Consider the following 20,103-nt stretch of genomic DNA (forward strand, 5'->3'; position numbering starts at 1 on the left):
ATAAAATGAGGCCGGGTGCGGTGGCTCAAGCCTATAATCCCAGCACTTTGGGAGGCCGAGACGGGCGGATCACGAGGTCAGGAGATCAAGACCACCCTGGCTAACACGGTGAAACCCCGTCTCTACTAAAAAATACCAAAAAACTAGCCGGGCAAGGTGGCGGGCCCCTGTAGTCCCAGCTACTTGGGAGGCTGAGGCAGGAGAATGGCGTAAACCCGGGAGGCGGAGCTTGCAGTGAGCTGAGATCCAGCCACTGCACTCCAGCCTGGGCGACAGAGCCAGACTCCATCTCAAAAAGAAATAAAATGAGAGAAGACTTGCATCAATCAATGATGATAATGTTCTATGACATGAGAGAAATGATTAATTCAGTACTTTGCATATTAGATTCAAAAAATAAGAAAAACCTGAAAAGTAAAGGAAAAGGCATTATAAAATATAACACCAAATCAAATTTCTCAAAACTCACATTAAAAAACAACCCACTTAGAAATGGGCAAAAGAGATGAACAGATATTTCATCAAAAAGGAGATACAGATGACAAATAAGCACATGAAAAAATGTTCAATATCACTAGCCATTAGGGAAATGCAAATTAAGACCATGATGATATCACTACATATCTATTCCAACAGTTGAAATAAAAAGTAGTAGCAATATTAAATGCTGGCAAGAATGCAAAGAAACATTTTGTAAGAGTGTGAAAATGGTATAGTCACTTTGGAAAATAGTTTGGCAGTTTATTAAGAAACTAAATATACACTCACCATACCACCCAGCAATCATACTCCTAAGGATTTATCCTAGAGAAATGAAGACTATGTCCTTGCAGCAACCTGCACACAATTGTTCATACATTATTTGCAATAGCCAAATACTGGAAAGTACCAAAATGTCTGACAACAGGTGAATGGTTAAACAAATAGTGGTACAGCCACACCATGGTATACTACTTGGCAATAAAAAGAAATGAACAATTAACAAACATAATGACTTGGATGACTATCAAGAGCATTATGCTGACAAACAAAAGACAATCTCAAAAAGTCAATTGCTATATGATTTCAATTATATAACATTCTTGAAGTGACAAAATTAGAGAGACAGAAAACAAATTAGTTGTTGCCAGGAGTAAGGAATTGGAGGGAAGCAAAGAAGTAGGTGTGACTATAAAGAGGTAATGTGAAGAGATCTTTGTAGCAATGGAATATTTCTGTATCTTGACTGTGGTGGCGGCTATACAAATATATAAATATATATGTAAAAAATGACATAGAACTTATACACATACTTCATACCATTGTTGACTTCCTGGTTTTGGTATTATACCACAGCTATGCAAGATGTAACTAATGGGGGAAGCTGGGTGAAAGATATAGGAGATCTCTCTGTATTATCTTTGCAACTTCCGGTATATTGCTTGTCACTAAAATGCTTCCAAATAAAAAGTTTCTAAATATCATTATATAAGTTTAATATTCTCTTCCAATTGCTTCCCTCATTCAATCACTTGCCTGTGTTATAAAAAGAATAAGAGAATGTTAGAGTTGAAAAGAAATCAACTAACCTACAAATTTCAAACAGAACAGAAGCCCATAGGCTGGATCTGGCCAGCAGAATGTCTTTAATTGGCAGCAACAATACATTTTTTTAAGTATCAGTCTTCAGAGGGAGCATATCAGCTATAGTTTACTAGTTTCCACTGCTTTATAACTTTATACTCTGTGCTCCACTCATTTAAAATCCTGTCTAATCCTTAAAGACTTTTGAGTTTGCCACCCTGACTAATCTTTTACAATAGTGTGAAGCAGAACTCTGAAGAGGTAAAATGAAATGTTCAAACACAAGCTTCTGTTTCCCAGCCAGTGCTCTGCCCAGATTTTGGAGTTATCTCATGTCCTGTTGGTCATTATCTCACTCCGAGTAGATACATAGATCTAAGTTTTCACTCCTTGCTACCACTTATTTCATCTGTCTTGAGTATGACACCAACCATACCAAGCCTCTTTTAAAATAGGAATACTTGCTTTTCCCAACTGGCAGAACTACTGGAATAATCCACTAAGATAGTGCATATAAAATCATTATGTAAAGTCCTTTAAAAATGAAGACTATTAGGATATTAAATATAAACATATGTGTGTTTATTATATATTATATATAACATCATATTATAGTATATATTTGCCATTTTATCTTTGAAGCAGCTGGCACTCTGGTCTGTGATGTTCTGTTTGGCCTTTGCAGGTAGAGATTAAGTCATCAAATATATGTGTCTATCTATCTGTGTAATCATAGAATATCTTCAATAAGATCATCATATTGCAATCGGTTATAGGTCCAAGATAGGGATTATAGCACAAGGAAAGGGAGAAAATAAAATGGAAATAGTCTCTGGGAGGCTTGGAATCAAGCAGTAGAAAGGGAAAATTAATGTTAAGAGTGAAAGGAAATAACTTAGCTCTTTAATCCAACTGTCTCACTTCTGACCTGGCCAAACAAAAATAACCAGAGTCAGGGCTGTATATTTACTCATCCTTAATTATTCTTTGAAAGTGATTTTCATGTACAAATGTCTACCTTCATCTCTTAAAACTATATGTAACTGTTGTTGCCTGTATAATATTCACTCTTCCATAATTTTTCTATGATTATCCAGATAGATTATTGATTACATACACACATATTTGTATCCATAGACCTTCATATGTAGTTTTCTTTTTGTAGAAGTTGGGTAATGCTAAACAGATAATTCTTCAAATTGCATTTCTCATTTTAAAATATATCACAGGCATCTTTCCATATCAGCACATATAGCTCTACTGCATTCTTTTTAATAGTTGTATGTATTTCAATTGAATGGACGTACCAAATTTACCTAATCATTACTCTATTAATGCACATTTAATTATTTCTAAGATTTTGTCATTTTAAAGTATGCTACAAAGAAAATATATATTAATATACTCATGGTACTTTTCTATGAAATAGAGTCCTAGATTTAGGATTATTAAGAGTGTATCTCTTAATTTGTATACCAATTTATATTCCCACCAGCAGAGTCCATTTTCACACATGTTCACCAACACTTTGTCTTCTACATTTGTATCCATTTTCTTCTAATCTATTTTTCATCTTTTAACTTCACATATCATTTTAACTTTACATATCATTTTCTAAAACCGAAGTGTAGTTTTATGCAATCAAATCCCCTGCTCATTTATGTTATTTCTAAGTTTTATGACTTGCATATTTATACCAAAAAAAAAAAAAAATCTTCCACACATTCTTGTAACATCTCTATAGTTACAAAAGGAACTCTATTATTAATTCATCTGGAATTTATATGTGATATGAAGTAGAAAATAAAATCTAAATTTACATTCTTAAAATTGCATAGTCAAGCCAGGCGCTGTGGCTCTCGCCTGTAATCCCAGCACTTTGGGAGGCCAAGTCCGGTGGATCTTGAGGTCAGGAGATCGAGATCATCCTGGCTAACACAGTGAAACCCTGTCTCTACTAAAAATACAAAAATTAGCCGGGCGTGGTGGCTAGCGCCTATAGTCCCAGCAACTCGGGAGGCCGAGGCAGGAGAAAGGCATGAACCTGGGAGGCGGAGTTTGCAGTGAGCCGAGATCGCGCCACTGCACTCCAGCCTGACTCCGTCTCAAAAACAAACAAACAAAAAAAATCGCATAGTCAAATATTCAGCATATTGATCTGAAATGTCACAACTTTTTTCATGTACTAATTCTCAAAAGAAGTTCCAAGATGGCTGACTAGAAGGAACTAGTGCACACTGCTCTCACAGAGAACAGAGTGGTGAGTAAATAGGCTCTTCAAGTGGATCATCCAGGAGACCACATTGAGATTCATAAAGGATGCAACAGCAACCCACAAAGAGCAGAGAGGAGCAAGGCAGAACAGCTGCCCACCCAGGATTGTCAGCAGAACCAGGGGAGACTCCCTACCTCTAGGGAAGGGCGAGTGAGTGAGAGCCCCTGGGGACCCATACTTCTGCCATGGATCTTTGCAATCCTGGATATGGGCGATCTTCCCAACCCCCAATCCCTCTGGGACTCCAAACTAACGCAGAGAGCTGCCTGGAGTCTGAACAGAACTACCCACTCAAACCCATGTTGAGTCCCACAGGCCTTGGACCCCTGAACACCCCAGCACCCGCTTCCCTAGCCTCTCCAACAACGGAGGCCAGGCACTCTCATGTGCCCTTAGGGTAGGGGCCGCATCCACAGTGCTGAGGAGTGCACGGACTGCAGGCCTCACCTCTGTGGCAACTGGCCAAGAACAGCCAACTGGCCTGGGCCCCTAGCTTAGTCATCCCACCGACACCTAAGCACTCTGGCCCTGCATTTCTCTGGGATGGAGCTCACAGAGATAACTGACAGGCCCGTTGTGATTGCCTCCATAGTCCCTGTCCCTGCTACCCTAAGGCTGGGGAGGAAACTAAGAGCCTGAAAACAGTCAGGCCTCCAACATGCTGCAGCTGCCATATGAAAAGAGAGCCGGACTGTTTTCCACATGGTTCACTGCTCCTCACACATATTACATACACACATATTTGTACACATAGACCTTCACATGTACAGTTTTTAATTTTGGGTATAAAAACTCAAGTCATAGCCACCACACTCCCACCTGATCACTTCAGTTCAGTGTTTCTCTGGAGTGGAAGTCCCTAGAGACAACTGGCAGGCCCTCTCCTATTGCCTCTGCCATGGTCCCTGCCCTTCATTCCAACAAGTTAGGGAGGGAATCAAGAGCCTGACTACTTTCCTGCATCGACAGCACACCACTACAGCCATCCTATGGAGAAGAGGCCAGACTGTGTTCCATGCAAACTCCTGACCCCTGTCCCACTCTTGGCCAGACAAGGCGTCCCTGGCTTGGGCCCACAGCACAGCTGCCCACCCACAGCTGATTATCCCAACTGGCAGAAGCAGCTCTGCATTTCTCTGGGGTGGAGTTCCCAGACAGTCCCTCTGCCATACCAACCACTATGGTCCTCACTCCGGCTGGCCCCAAAATGAGGGGGGAACAAAAAGCCTGAGTTCACCACAGGGCTGCAGTGCAAAGCTTGGGAGTGCTCAGCCAAGATCTATGACCAGCACTGGAGCGGGACAGCAGTGCACACTCTCAGAGCACAAAGAGGGGTGAGTCTCGCTGGCTTCTGGACTGCTGCGGAAGCAATGCATGCCTCCCTCTGAAGGTCCCACTGAGAAAGGTGTAGTTTATCTCTTTGCCATTGCCTCTGCCAGGGAGAGCCCCGTGGCCCCTCAACTAACATTCAACAAAAGAAATGCGAGTGCAGTCCCAGTGATCAGAGGGGACTCTCCAGAGGCCTAGGAGTGGATCTGGTGAGGAGGTCACCTCTCTCCACACTGCAACAGAGAGCAGGGCTGCAAATGTCAGAAACTACAAAGGAGCCACAAGACTGTCTATACACTGGTCATTACTCTTAAGCGCCATCTACTGGATCACAGCCCAAACAATAACACCAAAAATATTTTGCTAATACACATCCCTGTGAAACTAAGGACAAGAATTCAGCCACAAATAGACCCCACACAGAGCCTTGACCCACTAAAAACATCCAGAAACGAAGCCAACTGACTATACTCAACTTACACCACAGTTAAGACACTGACCCTCCGAGATAAGAAAAAATCAGCGTAAGAACTCTGGCAGTTCAAAAAGCCAGTGTCCCCCTTCCTCCAAATGAGTTCACTAGCTCCCCAACAATGGTTCTTAAACAGTTGGAGGCCAGGCACAGTGGCTCACACATGTAATCCCACCACTTTGGGAGGCCAAGGTGGGCGGATCACGAGGTCAGGAGATCGAGACCATCCTGGCTAACATGATGAAACCCCGTCTCTACTAAAAATACAAAAAATTAGCCAGGCATAGTGGTGGGTGCCTGTTGTGCCAGCTACTCGGGAGGCTGAGGCAGGAGAATGGCATGAACCCACGAGGTGGAGCTTGCAGTGAGCCAAGATCGCACCACTGCACTCCAGCCTGGGTGACAGAGCAAGACCCCATCTCAAAAAAAAAAAAAACAGTTGGAAGTGAATGAAATGACAAACATATAATTCAGCATACGGATGGCAAGGAAGCTCATCAAGATTCAGAAGAAAGTTGAAACCCAATCCAAGGAATACAGTAAAATGATCTACGAGCTGAAAGATACAATAGTCATTTTAATAAAGAACCAAACTGAACTTCTAGAGCTGAAAAATTCACTATAAGAATTTCATAATACAATCAGAAGTATTAATAGTACAATAGACCAAACTGAGGAAAGAATCACAGATCAAAGACTGGCTCTTCAAATCAACCCAGTCAGACAAAAATAAAGAAGAAAGAATTTTTTAAAATAAAAAAAAAACTCCAAGAAATAAGAGATTCCGTAAAGAGACCAAATCTATGATTCACTGGCATTCCTGAGAGAGAAGAAGAGAGACAAACAACTTGGAAAATATATTTGAGAATACAGCCCATGAAAATTTCCCTAATCTTCCTCGAGAGGTTGGTATGCAAATCCAAGAAATACAAAGGACCTGGCTAGATACTATACAATATGACTATCCCCAAGGCACACAGTCAGCAGATTCACTACAAAATAAAAAATCTTAAAGGCATCTATAGAGAAGAGTCAAGTCATTTTACAGAGGAAACCCCATCAGGCTAACAGGAGACTTCTCAGCAGAAACCTTAGAAGCCAGAAGAAATCAGGGGACCTCTGTTTCGTGTTCCTGAAGAAAAGAATTCCAAGTAAGATTTCATATCCTGCCAAACTGAGCTTGAAACGTGAAATAGAAATAAAATCCTTCTTAGACAAGCAAACACTGAGAGAAGTCATTTCAATTAGAACAGCCTTATGAGAGGTCCTTAAGGGCATGTTAAACATGGAATCAAAAGAACAACACCAGATACCACATAAACACACTTAAGCACATATGCCACAGGCACTAGAAAGCAATCACACAATCAAGTTGACAAAACAACCAGCTAACAACATAATGACAGAATCAAAATCTCACATTTCAAAAGTAACCCTGAATGTAAATGAACTGAACACCCCACTTAAAAGGCATAGAGTGGCAAGCTGAATAAGAAGACAAGACCCAACTATTTGCTGTCTTCAAAAGACCCATCTCACGTGTAACAACACCCACAGGCTCAAAGTAAAAAGATGGAGAAAGATTTACCATGCAAACAAAAAACAAACAAACAAAAAAATTGCAGGAGTTGCTATTCTTATATCAGATAAAAAAAGTTTTAAACCAGTATAAAGAAGGGCATTACATAATGATAAAGAGTACAAGCACACAAGAAGACTTAACTATCCTAAAAAATATACACACCTACATTGGGGCACCCAGATTCATAAAACAAGTTATTCCTGGCCTACAAAAAGACTTAAGACAACCACACAACAATAGTGGGAGACTTCAACACCTCACTGACAGCATTAGTCGGTCAAGGCAGGAAACTTACAAAGAAACTATGAACTTAAACTCAACACTTAACCAATTAGACCTAACAGACATCTACAGAACACTCTACCCAACAATGACAGAATATACATTCTTTCCACATGCACACAGAACATATTCTAAGATGAACCACATGCACAGTCATAAACCGAACTTCAATAAATTCAAAAAAATTGAAATAATACCAACCATATTCTTGGACCACAGTGCAATAAAAATAAAAATCAAAGATATCTCAAAACTACACAAATACATGGAAATTTAACAATTTGCTCCTGAATAATTCCTGTGTAAGTACTGAAATTAAGGTAGAGATCAAAAAATTCATTGAAATTAATGAAATTAGGAACACAACATGCCAAAATCTCTGGAATGCAGCTAAAACAGGATAAGAGGAAATGCCTTCAAAAAGTTAGAAAGATCTCAAATTAACAATCTAACATTGAACGTAAAAGAACTAGAAGAAGAAAGAACAAACTAACCCTAAAGCTAGCAGTTCCTCTCTAACAATAATCAGAGAAGAATAAAATGAAATTGAGATGCAAAACTCCATATGAAAAAATCAATGAAAACAAGAATTCATTCTCAAAAAAAAAAAACAAGATTAACATATGGCTAACTAGATTAACAATGAAAAAAAGAGAAAATCCAAGTAAGTACAATAAGAAAAGACAGCAATGACATTACAACTGATCCCAAATAAATACAAAATATCCTCAGAGAATACTATGAACAACTCTATACACACAAATTAGAAAATCTAGAGGACATGAATAAATTTCTGGAATCACACAATCTGTCCAGATTGGCTCAGGAAGAGATTGAAACCCTGAATGGACCAATATCAAACTCTGAAATTAAATCAGTAATTTAAAAAACCTACCAACCAAAACTAGCCCTAGAACAGATGGATTCACCAATGAATTCTATCAGATGTACAAAGAAACACTGGTACCAATCCTACTGAAACTTTTCCAAAAATCTGAAGAGGAGAGGCTCCTCCCTAACTTATTTTAGGAAGCCAGTATTAGCCTAATACCAAAGCCTTACAGGAACACAGTGAAAAAATAAAAGTTTAGGCCAATATCCCTGATGACACAAAAATCCTCAACAACATACTAACAAACTGAATCCAGCAGCACATTAAAAAGTTAATACACCAGAATCAAATAAGCTTTAATTCCTTGGGTGCAAGGCTGGTTCAACATATGCAAATCAATAAATGTGATTCACCACATAAACAGAACTAAAAGCAAAAACCATATGATTACTTCAATAAATACAGAAAAAGCTTTTGATTAAATCCAAAATGTCTTTATGATAAAAACCCTCAACAAACTAAGCACTAAAGGAACATACCTCAAAATAACAAGAGCCATATAACAAACCCTCAGCCAACATTATACTGAAAAGGCAAAAACTGGAAGCATTCCCCTTAATAACTGGAATAAGACAATGATGCCCACTCTCACTACTCTTATTCAACATAGTACTGGAAGTACTAGCCAGTGCAATCATGCAAGGAAAAAGAAATACAACACAAATAGGAAAAGAAGTCATTAAACTTTCTCTCTTTGCTGCCGATATGATTCTATACCTAGAAAACCCTAAAGACTCCCCAAAAACCTACTAGAACTGATCAATGACTTTAATAAGGTTTCAGAATACAAAATCAACGTACACAAATCAGTAGCATTTCCATACACCAATAATGTCCAGGCTGAGGGTGAAATTGAGAACATAATCCCATTTACAACAGCCACAAATAAAATGAAATACCTAGGAATACAACTAACTAAGGGGGTGAAAGATCTCCACAAGGATAACCACAAAACACTGCTGAAATAAATCAAATAAACGAAAAAACATTCCATGTTCTGGATGGAAAGAATCAATATCATTAAAATGGACACACTGCCCAAAGGAATCTATAAATTCAGTGCTATACCTATCAAACTACCAACATCATTCTTCACAAAATTAGAAAAAGATATTCTAAAATTCATACGGAATAACAACAAAAACAAGCCCAAATAGCCAAAGCAATCCTAAGCACAAAGAACAAATGTGGAGACAGCATGCTAGCCAACTTCAAATGATATTACAGGGCTACTGTAACCAAAACAGCATGGAATTGGTACAAAAAACAGACACACAGACCCATGAAACAGAGTAGAAAACTCAAAAATAAAGCCACACATTTACAACCATCTGATCTTTGACAAGCCTGACAAAAACAAGCAATGGGAAAAGGAACTCCTATTCAATAAATGGTGCTGAGATAACTGGCTATCCATATGCAGAAGAATAAAACTAGACCCTTACCTCTCACCATATACAAAAATTAACCTAAGATGGATTAAAATTTTAAATGGAAAACCTCAAACTATAAAAATCCTAGAAGAAAACCTAGGAAATGCACTTTTCAACATTGGTCTCGGCAAAGAATTTTTGGCTCAGTCCCCAAAAGCAATTGCAACAAAAACAAAAATTGATGAGTGGGACCTAATTAAACAAAAGAGCTTCTGCACAGCAAAAGAAACTATTAATAAAGAGACAACCTACACGATAGGAGAAAATATTCACAAACTTTGCATATGCCAAGGTCTAATAGCCAGAATCTATAAGGGACTTAAATCAACAAGCAGCTCTTTTCTGGCTGGACCCATGGATGGTGTAGAAGAGAAGAAGAAGGTTCCTGCTGTGCCAGAAACCCTTAGGAAAAAGGAAGGTATTTCACAGAGCTGAAGATCAAGCGCCTGAGAAAGAAGTTTGCCCAAGGGATGCTTCAAAAGGCAAGAAGGAAGCTTATCTACAAAAAAGCAAAGCACTATCACAAGGAATATAGGCAAATGTACAGAATTGAAATTTGAATGGTGAGGATGGCAAGAAAAGCTGGGAACTTTAATGTACCTTCAGAACCCAAATTGGTGTTTGTCATCAGGATCAGAGGTATCGATGGTGTTAGCCCAAAGGTCTGAAAGATGTTTCAGTTTCTTCGCCTTCATCAAGTCTTCAATGAAATCTTTGTGAAGCTCAATAAGGCTCCAATTAACATGCTGTGGACTGTAGAACCATATATTGCATGGGGGTACCCAAATCTGAAGTCAGTAAATGAACTAATCCACAAGCATGGTTATGGCAAAATCAATAAGAAGCAAATTGCTTTAATAGATAACACTTTGATTGCTTGATCTCTTGGTAAATATGGCATCATCTGCATGGAGGATCTGATTCATGAGATCTATACTGTTGGAGTACGCTTCAAAGAAGCAAATAACTTCCTACGGCCCTTCAAAGTATCTTCTCCACAAGGTAGAATGAAGAAAAAGACCAGCCATTTTATTTTTCTAAGCTAGTCAGTTAATAAATAGTACCTGCTCTCAAATTGAAAAAAAATAAAAAACAAACAAGCAAAAACAATCCCACTCAAAAAGGGTCAAAGGACATTAACAGACACTTCTCAAAAGAAGACATACAAGTGGCCAAGAAACATGAAAACATGCTCATTGTCACTAATCACTAGAGAAATGCAAATCAAAACCACATTGAGATACCATCTCAAAGCAGTCAGAATGGCTATTTTTAGAAAGACAAAAATACAAGATATATTGGTGAGGCTGTAGAGAAAAGGGAATGCTTATACACTGCTTTTTGGGAATGTGAGTTAGTTCAGCCACTGTGCCAAGCAGTTTGGACGTTTCTCAAATAAGTTAAAACAGAGCTACCATTCAACCCCGCAATCCCATTACTAGGTATATACCCAAAGGAAAATAGATCATTATACCAAAAAGACATATGCACTTCTGTGTTCATCACTGTGCTATTCAGAATAGCACAGACCTGGAATCAACCTAGGTATCCACCAATGGTGGACTCGATAAAGAAAATATGGTACATATATACCATGGCATATGATGCAGCTATAAAAAAGAATCAAATCCTGTTATTTGCAGCAACATGGATGGAGCTGCAGGCCATAATCCTAAGCGAACTAACATAGGAACAGAAAACCAAGAACCATATATTTTCACTTATAAGTGGGAGCTAAACATTCAGCACACAGGGACATAAACATGAGAAAAATAAACACTGCAGACTACTAGACTAAAGGACTTCTACCCAGAATATATAATGAACTCTGACAACTTAATAATAAAAATGAACAATCCAACTAAAAATGCGCAGAGGAACTGAACAGCCATTTCACTATATATAAATGGCTAATAAGCACATGAAAATACACAGAACATCACTAGTCATTAAGGAAATATAGGCTGGGCACAGTGGCTCATGTCTGTAATTCCAGCACTTTGGGAGGCCAAGTCAGGAAGATTGCTTGAGGCCAGAAATTTAAGACCAGCCTGAGCAACATAGTGACACCTCATCTCTACAAAAAAAAGTTTTTAAATTAGTCATGCATGGTGACATGCATGTGTAATCCCAGTTACTTGGTGAGAGGATCACTTGAGCCCAGGAGTTTGAGGCTGTAGTGGGGTATGACTGTACCACTGGACTCAAGCCTAGACAAAAGAATGAGACTCTGTCTCCAAAAAAAAAAAAAAAACCCAAGACTTGAAAAGATAACAAGTGTTGGTAAAAATATGGAGAAAAGGGAGCCTTTGTACACTATTGGTGGGGATATAAACTGATACAGCCATTATGGAAAACAGTATGGATATTCCTCTAAAAACTGAAGATAGAACTACTATATGATCCAACAATCCTATTTCTGGGTATATATACAAAGGATTTGAATTATGTACGTCAAAGAGATAACTGCTGTCTCATATTCACAATAACATTGCAATAAACATGGAATCACTGCAATAAGTTATGGAATCAACCTACGTGTCTATCAACCTAAGTGTCCATCAACCAATGGACACCAAGAAAATGTGGTATATATACACAATAGAAACAATTAGCCATTTAAAAGAAGGAAATTACACCATTTGGGACACCATGGGTGAACCTGGAGGTCATTAGTATAAATGAAATAAGCCAGGCATGGAAAGACAAATTCCACATGAAATCTAAAACAATTGAACTCAGGGAAGGAGAGAGCAGAGTGGTGGATACCAGAGGCTGCAGAGTGGGGATAATAAAGAGATGTTAGTCAAAGTGTACAATGTTTAAGTTACACAGCAGGAATAAATAATAAATATCTGAGGTTTGGATATGTTAATTAGCTTGATTCAATCGTGTATGTGTGTGTGCATGGAAAAAAAATCATACCATCACTTTGTACCCTGTAAATATATACAGTTATCATTTGTTAATATCCAATAAAAAACACAAAGTGAACAATTCAGTGAAAAAAGTATATATCACTGGTGAAACCCTGTCTCTACTAAAAATACAAAAAAATTAGCTAGGCATAGTGGCAGGTGCCTGTAGTCCAGCTACTCAGGAGGCTGAGGCGGGAGAATGGCATGAACCCGGGAGGTGGAACTTGCAGTGAGCCGAGATGGTGCCACTGCACTCCAGCCTAGGTGACAGAGTGAGACTCCATCTCAAAAAAATAAGTAAATAAAAATAAAATATAAAATATATATATATTTATGTATATACATATATTTATATACATATATATTTATATTTTATACATATATATGTATGTCTCACAATTGTGCTGTTCTGGGGAAATAAGGTTTTAGCTGTAAACCTACTTTCCCTAGGATTTTCTTCTCTATCATTCATGCCCCCGGTGATATATTGTTGAGGTTCATCTGATGAAAAGCTTTGCCAATTTCTGACCCATATTTCTTACAGAAATATGAAAAAGAAGTATCTAGCTAGGAAAAGAAGCATCCAGCCTTGGAAAGTTAAAGTCACTATAACCACATAATTCTGCCAAGGACCACTCATTCTTCTTGATATTTATTCACATTGGTCCAGATGTGTGCTAGGTGCAGGGGATTCAGTGATGATCCAAACAGACATGGCTCTTGCCTTAGTAGCTCATTGTCTAAGTGAAACAGAAATGTACTGGATAATTCTATTTGGTCTTACTGATATCCTGGCCCATGCCTGAATCAATCACTAAAGTAAGTTTGGGCCACATTTCCACACCTGAGGTTAAAAAAAAAAAAAATTGTAGATTAAGGAGATAGGCAAGGAGCACAAGTATGAAGAACTTATCCAGATAAACCACATAAAGAGTTCTCAAAGAAAAGTTGGAATGCCAGGGGAAATACTATAACCAGAAATAATAAAAATAAAATATGCTGGGCAAACACACCAGAAATCCTTTTCCATGAACAGTACAATTAAGAAAGAATACACATAAATGCTATTTCGTAAGATATGTGAGGTTTTACAAGGCAACTTACCTGGGAAGTTCACCAAGAAAAGTATCTATTTTTATTCTATTACAACCAAACATGAAGGGTAATGTACCTACTCTTTGGGGGAATTCTGTTACCAAACCTGGTGATATAACTCTCTACCTATATAAAACCAACATGTTTCGTTCTTACATGAGTGAGAACATGCAATATTTGTCTTTCTGTGCTTGGTTTATTTCACTTAACATAATGACCTCCAGTTTCATCCACATTCCTGCAAATGACCAGGTTTCATTACTTTTTTCTGGCTGAGTAGTATTCCATTGCATATATGTATACCATATTTTATTTATCCATTCATCTGTTGATGGACACTTAGATTCATTCCATATTAAAGGTTTCTTTTTCTTTTGAGACAGAATCTCACTCTGTCACCAAGGCTGGAGTACAGTGGCACAATCATGGCTCACTGCAGCCTCAACCTCCCTGTGCTCAAAACAATCCTCTCATCTCAGCCTCCCAAGTAACTGGGACCATGGACCAAACCTGGATAATTTTTCTATTTTTTGTAGAGACAGGGTTTTGCCATGTTATCTAGGCTGGTCTCGAACTCCTGGGCTGAGGCAATCAGCCTGCCTTGGCCTCCCAAAGTGCTAGGATTACAGGCATGAGCTACCATGCCCAGCCTAAAGTATTTTTAATTAAGGTATATACATTGTGTTTTTAGACATAATGGTATTGCATACTTAATAGACTACAGTACAGTGTAACCATAACTTTCAAAACTTCATATGCAACAGGAAAGTAAAAATTTAAGTGATTTGCTTTATTGTAATATTCACTTTATTGCAATATTTGCTTTACTGCAATGGTCTGGAACAGAACCTGCAATATTTCCAAAATATCCCTGTAAAATATTCTCCATTTTTCCCACGCAGCATTGATTTAGCACATAAACAAAAAAAAAAAAAATGAAAGACCTATAAATAATAATTTACCCAATACTCTATTCAGGGCATTCATCAGTCTGTGCCAAATGGTACAGAAATCCCCAGGACGCAGAGTTCAGGGCAGGCAAAGAAGCTAGTAATTGAGATAGGAAATCTATGAGAAGAAAAAGCCATAGAAGAGGGAGTTACCAAAACTAAGCATAAATTGTAAGCATACAGCTGTAATCTAAGTATAAAATCTAAGTACAAACTAACTTCCAAACTGTGAGATTCCAAAAAGTCTGGTAAAGCAACAGTTGGAAAGCTGAAAAGTCTGAACAGAGGTTTCAGCTGTACCTAATTCAGGGAGAGTGTATTTTAAGTTTGAATCCTGTCAAGTTAAAGAGGTTTGATAAACATCTTTGACTCTCTAGTGTATCTGCAGAAAGTAGTAATGCCATAGGAGTAAAGACTATGTCTTAGGACTATAGATTCACACTAAGACTAAAAGAAAAATGAAAACAGACCTGCTCTAGAAAAATGTTAAACAAAGCCTACACTAGTTTAAGGTGATCAGCCAATAACTACACTGTCTGCTTGAAATTTAAAAAAAAAAAAAAAATCACTCTTCAGGGAACAAGAGCAAAATCCAGATTCTCCAGGGTATATCAAATATAATTTCCAGTTACAATAAAAATTACTCTACAAGGTAATAAAAATGTGACCCATAATTAAAAGAAAACGCAGTCAATAGAAAGAAACCCCAAACTGACACACATGTTACAAATAGCAGACAAGAACTTTAAAGATGATATTATAAATATAATCAAGGACTATAAGAAAGAATGATCATGATGAATGAAAAGATAGAAAATCTAAGCAAAAAAAAAAATTATAAAAATAACCAAGTAGAAACTCTAGAAATGAAAAGTACATGTGAAATAAAAAATTAAATAGATGAGATTAACAGAAGACTGAAGCCATCCCAAGAAAAGGTCACAAACTTGAAAACAGAACAATAGAACAACCTTAAAGACCACAGAGAAAACAAGACAGGACAAAATGAATAGAGTTTCAGGGTTTGTAGAACAATATCAAGTAGTTGGCCATATGTGTAATTAGACTCTCAAAAAGAGAAGAGTATGAAATTGTGGGGGAAAATTATGAAAAAAAATGGATGAAATCTTCGCAAATTTGATTTAAAAACATTGACTTTTAGATCCAAGAAGCTCAATAAACCAAATCAGGAAAAACATAAAGAGAACCACACGTAGCACATAGTAAAATAGCCAAACCAAAGGTAATAAGAAAATCTTGAGAGCAGCCAGAGCAAAATGACATATCACATATAAAGGAGGAATGATGCAAATGAAAACTGACTCCTCACGGTAAAGAAGAAAAGGCCAAGAGGAAAATAAGACATTTAAAAAATAAAAAGCAAAAACTATCAATTTAGAATTCTATAGCTTGGTAAGATATCCTTCAAAAATGAAGGTGGAATAAAGACATCTTCATATGAACAAATGCAGAGAGGATTTATCTTGAAAAAACACACACTTCATGCCAAAGAAGTTATCTGGTGAAGAGAAATAATACCAGATGGAAATTCAAACATATAAAGAAAAATAAAGGGGACTGGAAATGATAAGTATATAGATAATTTTAACAGATGGTATTTTCCATCTTTTATTAATTTCTTGAAAAACAAAACAAACTGCCTGTATATACTTAATACTACTAAACTGTACACTTAAAAATGGTTATGATCATAAATTGTATGATGTATTTTTACTACAATAAAAATTGGTAGTTTAATGAAAAAATTGTAATATTGTGGGGATTATAATATATGCAAATGTAAAATATATGACAACAGTATCAAGAGAGATGGGTGGGAAGTTAAATAAAATTATACATTGCAAAACTTTTCCATTTTATGGAAGTAGTATAATATTAACTCTAAGTAGATTGTGATAAATTAAAGACCCATATTATAATCCCTAGTGCAACCACTAAAAAACAGTACAAAATGTTATAGCTAAAAAGACATTAGAAGAATTAAAATAAAACATTTAAAATTTGATTAGCCCAAAATAAAGCAGGAATTTAAAAAATAGAAGAGAAACAAAACAGACAGGACAAAGGAAACAACAAACCGACAGACCTATAATCCCACTTCCAATCATGTTGGTACTACACCAGCCCTCCTGACATAAGCGACTACAAACTTGAACAAACTATCTGTAGAAACCATTTTCAGGGAGTGGGCAATAGATAGGACATTATTACAACCCTTGAAAGAAAGGAAACTAATGATGTGAGCATCTAGCTCATACTGGACACAATTTCCTGAATTAAGTACATAGAGTTGCAGTCTTTTTTTTTTTTTTTTTTTTTTTTTGAGACAGCGTCTTGCTCTGTCATCAGGCTGGAGTGCAGTCACACAATATCAGTTCACTGCAATCTGCACCTCCCAGGTTCAAGCAATACTCCCGACTCAGCCTCCTGAGTAGCTGGTACTACAGGCGCACGCTGCCACGCCCAGGTAATTTTTTTTTTTTTTTTTTTTTCAGTAGAGATGGGTTTTCACCATGTTGCCCAGGCTGGTCTCCAACTCCTAAGCTCAGACAATCCACCCTCCTCAGCCTCCCAAAGTGCTAGGATTATAGGCATGAGCCACTGTGCCCAGTCAAGAGTTGCAGTCTTAGCAGATCAAAGTGATCCCACTGACCTGAGGCAGCAGAAATTAGAGTTCAGTCTGGTGAAAGTCACTGTAATCTACGAGGCAAGACATCAGAGAACAGGTGGCTATGAAGAGAAGGGAGACCCAGGAGTTTACATGGAAAATTGCATGTGATTCCTAACTTAATTGAGAGTTAGATAGTGCTAGGTTTATCAGATAGCAGATATTCCAGAGTTGAGAAGGGAACAGAGAAATTAGAGGAAAAGCAATGTTAGAGTAAAAGCAGAGTTCCTGGCCCTATCAGAACAGAGAGATCTTGTTAATAACTTTAATAACACTGCTGGCATTCAGTTGAAACACCAAAATGCTACACTATAGAAGTAAAAACCAAGCTCTAGTTTAGATCTCCCCTAAATCCACATTAACGAGGTCTGAAACCAAGTACTGATGAGATCCACAAGAGAGACAGAGTTTGCAAGTTAAGTCCTATTAAAATAAAGGGACCTGAAGAAACACCTCAAGATCACAGATCTTCCAAAGATTTGTACTAACAAAGCCTACAATAGTTTAAGGTGACCAGCCAGTAACTGAATTGCCTGTTAAAATAAGAATCAATACTATTCAGAGCAAGATAACAGAATCCAACTACTCTACAATATTTATTTCTATTTTTATTTTTATTTTATTTATTTTTTATTTTTTGAGACGGACTCTCGCACTGTTGCCCGGGCTGGAGTGCAGTTGCATAATCTCGGCTCACTGCAAACTCCGCCTCCTGGGTTCAAGCGATTCTCCTGCCTCAGCCTCCTGAGTAGCTGGTATTACAGGTGCCTACCACCACACCCAGCTAATCTGTTGTATCTTTTAGTAGAGACAGGGTTTCACTATGTTGGCCAGGCTGGTCTCAAACTCCTGACCTTGTGATCTGCCCACCTCGGCTTCTCAAAGTTCTGGGATTACAGGTGTGAGCTACTGCACCCGGTCTACTCTACAGTATTTTTAACTGTAATGTCAGTATTCAATTAAAAATTCACCAGATACATAAGAAACATATACCAGCTATATATGGAAAATGTTACTGATAGTCAAAAATAAATAAATAAACCAAAAAAAGCATTTTAATTGGTCAACAGAAACCAAATCAGAAAATGGCCCAGATGCTGGACTTAGCAGATAAAGACATTCAAGCAACTATTGTAAATATGTAAAGAATTAAAAGAAAATGTAGTTTTAGTAAGTTAAGAGATTAACAGTGGAGAAATGGAAACTACACACACATACAAGGGACCAAATAAAAATACTAGAACTGGAATTAAAAACTCACTAGATGGGCTTAAAAGCAGGTAGTAGAAGAAAGAGAAGTGAACTTGAGGACAAGTCAATAAAAATAATATGATTTGAAGAAGAGAGGAAATAAATTATTGAAAAATATAAAAACCTCACGGATACTTGGAACAATAGAAAATGATCCAATATAATTGAGTCCTAAAGGAAACTGGAGCTGATAAAATATTGGAAAAAATAATGTCCAAAAATTTCCCAATTTTGATGAAAAACACCCACTGTAAACCTTGAAATCCAAAGACTGAAACTCACAAGTATATTATCTTACCACAAAGTTAAATTGAAAATCAATAATACTGAGATATCTAGATAATCTCCTAGTAAGTACAAATTAAATAACATATTTCTAAATAACCCATGGGTCAGGGAAGAAATCAGGAGAAAAATTAGAATGTATTTCTAACTGAATAATAATAACATAACATATCAAAACGTGTGGGATGCAGCCAGAACAGTGTTTGAAGAAGGGAACTTATAGCTTTAAGTGCCTATATTAGAGACAAGAAAAATATTTAAAATCAATTATCTAAATCTGCACCTTAACAAGCTAGAGAAGGAAGAGCAAATTAAATCCAAAGTAAGTAAGACAGGAATAATAAAGATCAGGGTTGAAATCAACAAACAATAGAACAATTAATAAAATCTAAAGTTTTTCTTTTAAAGGATTAATAAAACTAATAAGCACCTAGCAAGAATAAGGAAAAAGACTTTAAGAACACAAATTAACAATATCAGGAATAAAAGCAGACATCACTACAGATCCTATAGACATTAAAAGAACAATACAGGACTATTATAAACAACTTTATGGCAAAACATTTGGTAACTTCAATGAAATGAACAAATTCCTTTAAAAAAAATAAACTATGACTAAACAAAATTAACTCATGAAAAAACAGAAGATCTGAATATTCCCATACATATTAGAGAAACTAAATATATAATGAAAATTTCCCAAAAAGAAAACTTCAGGTGCAATTGGGTTCACTGGTGAATTCAACCTTGAAGGAAGGCTTAACATCAATAGTACACAAATGCTTTCTGAAGATAAAGGAGAAAAGAATGCTTTCACTTCATTTTATGAGATAGCTTAAGCCTGATGCAAAAATCTGACAGGCTGTTAATCTGAGAAGAAAAAAAGATTACAAACCAACAGCCCAAATCCTCAACTAAGTTCTGGGAAGGGTGGTCTTTTCAACAAATGCTGCTGGAACAATTGAATAAACATATGGGAAAAGTGAATATTAATCTCCCTAAAAATTAGTTAATGTGAAATGGATCATAAACTTCATTGTAAGAGCTAAAGCTATAACATGTATAGAAGAAAACAAAGGAGAAAAAA

At 37.1% G+C, this 20,103-nt stretch overlaps 1 protein-coding gene across 5 annotated transcripts in view; it reads right to left on the bottom strand.

The window, feature by feature from the left end:
- Nucleotides 1-20,103, bottom strand: part of HPSE2 (heparanase 2 (inactive)) — a 782,696-nt gene that overhangs the window by 587,447 nt on the left and 175,146 nt on the right. The window lies entirely within an intron of this gene.

Source organism: Macaca mulatta, chromosome 9, assembly GCF_049350105.2.
Source record: "Macaca mulatta isolate MMU2019108-1 chromosome 9, T2T-MMU8v2.0, whole genome shotgun sequence".
Lineage (NCBI taxonomy): Eukaryota > Metazoa > Chordata > Mammalia > Primates > Cercopithecidae > Macaca > Macaca mulatta.